This window comes from Carya illinoinensis, chromosome 1 (genome assembly GCF_018687715.1).
Source record: "Carya illinoinensis cultivar Pawnee chromosome 1, C.illinoinensisPawnee_v1, whole genome shotgun sequence".
NCBI classification, from domain to species: Eukaryota; Viridiplantae; Streptophyta; class Magnoliopsida; order Fagales; family Juglandaceae; genus Carya; species Carya illinoinensis.
The window spans coordinates 9,186,283-9,194,504 of NC_056752.1; positions in this window are offsets into that span (position 1 = coordinate 9,186,283).

Here is an 8,222-nt window from a genome sequence, read left to right on the forward strand (position 1 = left end):
AAAGTGGATAACATAAGTTATCAATGCCTCCTCATCGCCTTCTCGCTGTGGACTATTCAGCCTCGTCCAGATGCTGGGTGTGGGTCCTTGATATGCTGACCCATTATTTACTATTTGGAGGGAATGGTAGTTAGAACTACTAAATGATATTTGTTTACAAATCTCAGCTAGTAAATTACCAAGCTACCAGTAATATACGAATGCATGCATGACATTAAAAATGACATAAATACATCTTGACTGAACATGAAAATAGCATGACTTGTGCTTGATTGAAAATAATGTGATTGAAACATGGACATACATGACTTGACTAGATTGAACTAAACATGACATAACTTGACATGAACTTGAAAATTTGTTAATATACACATGCTTCTTGATATAATGCTAAAAAAAAAAAAAGAATGATTTCACCAGTTATTTCATTAGGAATATTTGAACATCAAAATAATTCCACCCAAAGTATTCTATTAGAGATACTCGGACAATCAGAACGATTATACCATAATATTTTAATGAAGATACTTTAACAATCAGAATGATTACGTCAAGAGTATCTTGTAATAGTTTTAATGTAAATACTTTAACAATTAGAATGATTACTCCATAAGCATTTTCAATAGAGGTAATCTAACAATCTAAATGATTACACCAGAAATACCTTGTATAAATTATCAATTGAAATATTAATACAATCATAGCGGTTATGTCACAAGTATCTCATGCATGACTGACTGAAAAAATATTTCTTGATGGACTCGAGTGACTCATGAAATTTATCCATGGCATATAACAAATAACTATGTAACTGATAATGTGGCATTCATTACACAAAATAGATAAACATGTAACATATTTGAGGACATGGCATTTATGGCTTGTAATGGCTAAACGTGTAACAAATGATAGGACATTCATGGCATGTAATGGATAAACGTGTATCATTTGCATTGGTATTTGTGACATATAACATAATAACATGTAACAACCAATATGACAATCGTGAAATGTAATAGTGACATGGCATTCATGTGACAAATATATGTGCAACAGATAATCATGTAGCATATGACATGGCATTTGTTACATATAAAATTTAGGCATGTATTGAAATTAATGACAAGGCATAGCATAATATAACAATTTATAATAATCATAAGTGACAAGAATATAGAATCATAGTCTTACCATTGTACATACATAAATATACCGAGAGTATGTTAGAAACTAAATTAGTGAATGAGTGTAACATGAAATATAGGGTGAAAAAGTGTGAACTAAAATGAGATATTTCTAGAATAGAAGCCTAGTCTTGCCAAATGGGAGGGTGAAGCAATTGGGAGACAACGACCCCATGCTCTCCTCCCCTTCTTTAAGATCCCCCAACTATAGAACTAGAATTCGTCGGAGGTAGAGGACATCAAGGGGGGTGAATATCGGAGGCAGGCATAGGACTCAACAAAGGGGCAACAAGGTTGGCCTCTAGAGTATCCCTTTCGCTGTTGGGTCAACACAAGGTTTGAGGAAACCAAAACCCATCATCACCCCAACATCTTCTTCCTCTTGCCATTAAGAAGCATCGCTGAGGGGTCCCTAAACGCAACGGAACCCTTTCCTTTAGAGGGACCTCAACCACTAGCCCCCATTAGGTCTCTAACATCTTTTTCTCCTTGGGTAAGTACTTTCACCAGGTCCATGAAAAGTTCCATGATCAAGCCAGTAGGTATAAAACTCCCTACAAAGATGCAACTAGCAAACATGGCGTTGTAAGGTCCCTATGTGGGGAGGCAATGACACCACTTGAAGGGCACTAGCTCCGAATCTCTTTCGAGCCATAGGCATTGGGTCGATCATGGTATGGCCCTTTCTATTCCCACTTTGAGAGAGAATGGGAAGGCCTCTTCCTCCTAGGGGTACAAGCTTTACCTCGAACAACGAATAGCAGCCAACTCCAGTCCAGAGACATAAAAAAATGGTCTATATTATCCTGATTAAGGAGAGCATTGATCATGATCCCCATCTTGGTTCACTCTAACGTAGGAACAAAAAAATTCTAGACGACCAACCTCTCGTTGGGAAAGGATCACATCCAGAGAATTGCAGTTAGTAGTACACCCCATATTGCCCGAACGGGAAACTTACGATAACTTGCTTCACCCATAGAAAACTCCCAACCAGTGTCGAAAACAAAGAGAAACTTCTTGCTTCATTCCTTGATATCGAAAAGCGAGGCTCTAACTGCACGCCCATCAATGTGGTTGCCTTGGTGCAACCGAACATTGTGAGAATTAATGATCTCATGGGCCGTAAGGTTTGGGTACTCGTCATTCATAGGTTCCAAAGCCAGGCGCCATACCATGTAACATGGTAGTAGAATTTACCAGGCACTCAGTGAGTTAAGAAGGATCCAACCCAAAAAGTCCAGAATCTCCCAAACCAAGTGAAAGAAAGGAAGTTACAGCCCCATGGAAAACATGTTGAAGTAAAGAGCAACCAAATCGACAGACCCCACTAAATATTGCATCCCAAAGAAGGATGAGCGACACCAGTTTAATGGAGTATGACATCCTGTACAAGACTCAGACCAAACTGAAGTCTATTGTTGTGGTGGTGGCGGACCAAAGATTCTCAACGAACCATGTTCAATAGGACAAACTGATTCTGAAATGTGTGAAAGTTGATAGAAAGTGGGGGAACTAGAATAGGCGAAGCTGTATGATAATTGGAAAAATCATCTTAACGGTGGCATGGCAAAAAAAATATATCGTTGCATGCACACAATGAGAATTTACAAGATAAATTCTCCATGCCCAACCTAGTAAATAGGGAAGGCCAAGACCAAGAAAGCCAATTGCCCACAGTTCAGTATTTGAACCCCAAAGGCATTGAGATCTGTTCCCTTCACCTAATGTGGGTTCAGTCACAGAAAGTGAGTCAAATTCCCTACTAAGTAGACTTGCCCCTAACTGGAAAAGCTTATTAAGAGTCACGCCACATTAAATGCTCTGATACACACAATTGAAATACATGCTCGTGTCAAGATGAGCATGGCCCATTGGGGGGTAGTTGGGCACTAAAGGAGTATGACTACCAAACCCCAAAGGGAGAATATAAGTAAGAAAGGGAAGGGAAACCAAAGGTATGTTTGATCACCCTCTTTAAAAGACTAGTCATAAAATTCCTTTTCACTGATTGACTTAGGCATCTGAGGCTCCCTTTAGCCAAAAGGGGCTGACTACTTTTAGACATATTATCTTATGAGGTCACATTTTCATGGCAAAGGAAACTCCGTTCAAGGTGCAAGAAACTTTTCATCAACATCGTATTTACTTTTTTTATGAGAAAATCTATAATCTAAAGTTCATAACAAGATTTTATATATAGTGTAAAAGGCTCGAGCCAAAGCTGGGTGGCAAGTTGGGTTACCAAGTCTGTTGTTATTTCAAGCCAAACTCGAAGGAAAATTTGGTGAGGCAATGAGTTGACCCAGGGCAAAATTAAAAGGGGTGTTGGGCTGTGAAGGGCTATAGTCATCTTAGGTAAACTCGAGGGAGATAAACACAAGGGAGATTTGGGTTGTGGAAGGCTAGGATAGTCTTGAGAGAAAATTGAGGGAGGATCTAGCAAGGCTGCAAGTCACCACAAGAAAAATTGGAGTGGATACTTGTGCTGTGAAGGGCTGTGATCATCCTAAGACAAACTCGAAAAAAGACTAGGTGAGTTACTAGTTTTCCCATAAGCTAATGAATAGTAGATGAAATTCGACAATGGAGGGTCATGATCATACCGAGATAAACTTGAGTGAGAATGGGGAAAGGCTGCAAGTAGCCCTAAGGCGAACTCAAAATGGGTGTTGGGCCATGAAGGGCTGCAAATGGCTTGAGGAAAACTCAATGAATTATCGGGCTAGACTGCAAGTTGCTTGGGGCAAAGTGAGTGGGAGCTTGGGCTATGCAATTTAGGTTCGTCTCAAGGCCACATACTAGAAGAAGGACAGAGCGAGATTGCAAGTCACCCAATGGAAAAAACAACGGATGATTTGGGCTGTGCAAGACTGGGATCGTCCCCAAGAAAAATCGATAGAGGATCTGGTGAGGCTGCAAGTAACTAGGAGGAAAACCCGAGCTGGCACTTGGGCTGTGAAGAGCCATACATTGTCTCGAGACATACTCAAATGAGTTTGGATGAGACTACTTAAGGAAACTTGAGGTAGAATTTGGCTATGGAGTGTCATGATCACACTGATACAAACTCGAGGGAGGAAAGGGAAAAGTTGCAAGTTGCCCCAAGCCAAACTAGAAAAGGGACTTGGGCCATGGAGGGCTGCAGTCATCTCAAGCCAGACTCAATGTAGGTTGCCCAAAGGAAATTCTAAGGGGGTATATCAACTTTGGAAGTCAACAGTTGTCACGAGGTAGACATGAGGGAGGATTGGGTGAGTACGCAAGTTACCATAGGGAAAACGTTTAGGGAGAATTTTGGTTGTGGACAACTTGGCCTTTCCAAGGCAAACTCAAGGTAGAACTCGGCAAGTCGTAAGTCACCCAAAGGAAAACTCAAATGGCAACTTGGGCTGTGGAGGGTCGCAGACTCAATGGAGGACCCAATCGAGATCAAAAATTGGGCCCAATGCAAACTCAAGTGAGGACTAGGCATAACCTCAATCCCATTGAGACACACTAGAGGGTAGCTTGTGGAGGGCAAGATCACAAGCTGTCTTGAGGCAAACATGAGAGAGGACTTTTGCTATGGAAGGTTGCAGTCTTCTTGAGGAAGAAGAAGACTTGGGCAAGGTGGCAAGTTTCCTTAATGCAAATTAGAGTGGGAACCGAGGCTATATAATATGCGATCTTCCAAAGGCAAACGTGAGGGAGGATCAATTATGACCTTAAGACATGAGGAAAACTCAATTGAGATTGGGGTTGTGAATAGCAGCAAGTTTCCCTGAGGAATACTCAAGCGGGAATTTGGGCTATGGAGGGTACGGTTGTCCTGAGGCAAACTTAAGAGAGGACAGGGTGATGTCAAAAGTCAACTAGAGCAAAACTATAAGGGATTTGGATTTTTGTGGGTTGCAATTGTCCTGAGGTAGACTTGAGAGAAGGCTGGATGTGGCCTCAAGATTTAAGGAAAACTCAATGGGAGATTGGGACTATGAATGGTCATGATCATCGCGAAGCAGACTTGAGGGACAATTAGGCAAAGTTACAAGTTGCCTCAAGGAAAAATTGAGTGGGGATTTGAATTGTGCTAAGGTAGACTTGAGAAGGACAGTGTCATGCCTAAGGTGGCGCCAAGGAAAACTCAAAGGGTGGGGGGATTTAACTTGTGTTGCGGTGCTTGATGAGGACCAAGCTAGGCTGTAAGTTATCTTAAGGAAAATTCAAGGTTGCACTCGGGATGCAAAAGCTTGTGATCATCTCGAAGTAGACTCAAGAAAATATACATTTAGGTTAGGGAGGGATAAGTCGTTTTAAGTCAGATTTGAAGAAAGATTCAGCGAGGGTGCAAGTCTTCCTAAGGAAAACTTGTAATGGACTTATGATGGGCCACAGTTCTCATGAGGCAAACTTGAGGGGGAGTTGGACTATGAATGGTCGCGTCTCTCATGAGGCAGGCTTTAGGGAGGACTGGTTGAGACCGTAAATCCAAAGGTAATCTCGAGTAAGAACTCAATTTATGAGGTGTGGTATCGTTCTAAGGCTAACTCGTGGAAGGAAGTTGCAAGTTGCATTGAGGCAAACCCAATGGGGGCTTGGGTTGTGAGGGTTGAGGTTGCGCTAGACTCAAGGGAGGACCAAATGGGGCTCCAAGTTGCACCGAGTCGAACTCAATGTGGGGTTTTAATTGTGGAGCACTGCGATCGTCCCAATGCGAGCTCAAAGCTGGACTTGACATGTAACACCCCAATGAAAGGCCCAAACCACATGGTCTATACTCCAAAAGAAATAGTCAATGATATAATCAAAGCCCCATTGGAACCTTATAAAGAGCAAGAACTTCTCATTCCCAAGCAATGTGGGGTTCCATATGCCACCTACCCCTATCCTTAACATATAAGGTATCATAGTCTCCCCCTTTAAATTTCTGATGTCCTCGTCGGGCCTGTTTATTGTGGGTGGCATGGCTCAAGTATCACATTTCTAATTAGAATAGGCTATAATACCATTTGTAATGCTCCAATGAAAGACCATTGGAACCTTATAAAGAGCAAGAACTTCTCCTTTCCTAGCAATGTGTGATCTTATACACCACCTAACCTTATTTTTATCATATGGGGTATCACACGACATGGTTGTAAGTTACCTTGAGGCAAACATAATAGGATACAGGTTGTGGGGGGCCACTAATGTCTCGAGGCAAATTAGGGAGTTCATGAGTCACCCCAAGACAAGCTTGAGGGAGGTTTGGACGAGGCATCAAGTTGCCCTATGGAGGATCACGATCGTCATGCAACAAACTCAAGTAATAAAGTTTGCAATGCTCCAAAGGTAGACTTGAGGGATAACTAGGCCAGGTCACTAAGTCAGAGTCAAACGGGGAACTCAAGTAGTAAAGTTTAAAGTCCTCCAAAGGAAGACTCAAGCGAAGACCAATTACGACCTTAAGTCACTTCGAGACAAATTTAAAGGAAGCCATAGTTTGTGAAGGGTTGTAATAATCCCAAAGTAGACTCAATAGAGGAATACGCAGGGCCGCAACTCATGAAGTGAGAGCGGGAACTTGGGATAGCTAAGATCATCCCAAGAAAAACTTAAGATGAGAATTAGGCTATAGATGGCCATGATAGTCCCGAACCAAGTGAGAGAGGATGAAGTGAGAGCGAGAACTTGGGATACCCAAGATAGTCTCAAGAAAAACTCAAGTGTAGACTTGGGCTATTTATGGCCGTGATCTTCCCGAACCAAGTGAGAAAGGATGAAGTGAGGTTGCAAGTTGCCTAGAGGCAAACTTGGCTTGACCATACACTAAAGCAAGATTGCCAAAGCAATGTGCTTTTCATGAGCTTTTGATGTTTGCTCGGTAGGCGAGGTGGTAGGCAACAAAGGCGATTGGAAGAGAACGATACTTTCCCACAATGCATGGTGGTAATGGGTGAGCCGCTAGCATCTATTCACCATTCATGTAGCAGTATGTAGGTCCATGTATCAATGCTAACCAATACTCTCTAATTTGCAAGTTCTCTAGTGTCACTCATTGAGTTGTTGGGCGCCAGTTTTTCAAATGTGGAGAACAATAAGCACTCAAAATATTATAAGTACTTAACGTGCCTTAATCTGCAAGTACAATAAAACATGCTTAAACGACAAAATAATTAGGCAACTTATCTTTGCTTCTAATTGTGTTTCTAGGCGACTCTTGTCTTTTTACTAGGCAAGTTACATATATTCTTTGATTTGCTCTTTCACGGTTCATTCAACTTTCTATCTAGAGAATGACGAATGGGTCCCATAGATGGCACCAAACTGTTTTTGCATTTTACGTCTCTTTTCAATATCAATCCTACAGTTTATTTTGATTAATTATTCACCATAATAATCCTAATTCTATCATGCACTACTTGGTATAAGAACTTTAACATTTTCTTGGGGTGGTTTCTCATCAATTTCTCATGGTTGGTGGTCGAGGACGTGGTCGACTTAGGAAGATTCTAAATGAGGAAGCCCATCACCATAATTGTAACTTGCAAGATGTACTAATTGTGGATTAGATCGGCATCTATAGGTGCAAGACCTGAAGGATCATATGGACGATCTTGATTTTGACTCCAACGTCGAAAGTCTATCACAATCGATCGTATTCTATTTCAGGAATACCATGGTTGGGAGGAACAACGTCATTGGGACCTAAGCTTTAGAGTTCATTTACTAGAATTTTCTAGTTCTCTGCAAATTGGAGATTTCATTGATTGGTTGCAAGAAGTTGAACAGGCATACTACCTTGAAGAAAATGACTTTCAAGAGGAGCATTCTTCCATATATTGGAACTCTAAACTAGTTATCTACGGTACTTATCCTGACAAAGACGATCTAGTGAAGGGGTAATTATTTTTATTGAAAACATAGAAAATCTTGAAAAAGAAGATGGTAGCGAAAGTTTAAAGTCAAAAGATGAAACAACTTTTGAAATAATTACTTGTGTTGATTTTCTTGGGAGCTGGATTTTTATTTTTTTCAATTTTTCCTATATATGCAAATAGTTCTTTTGGACTTTGAGTT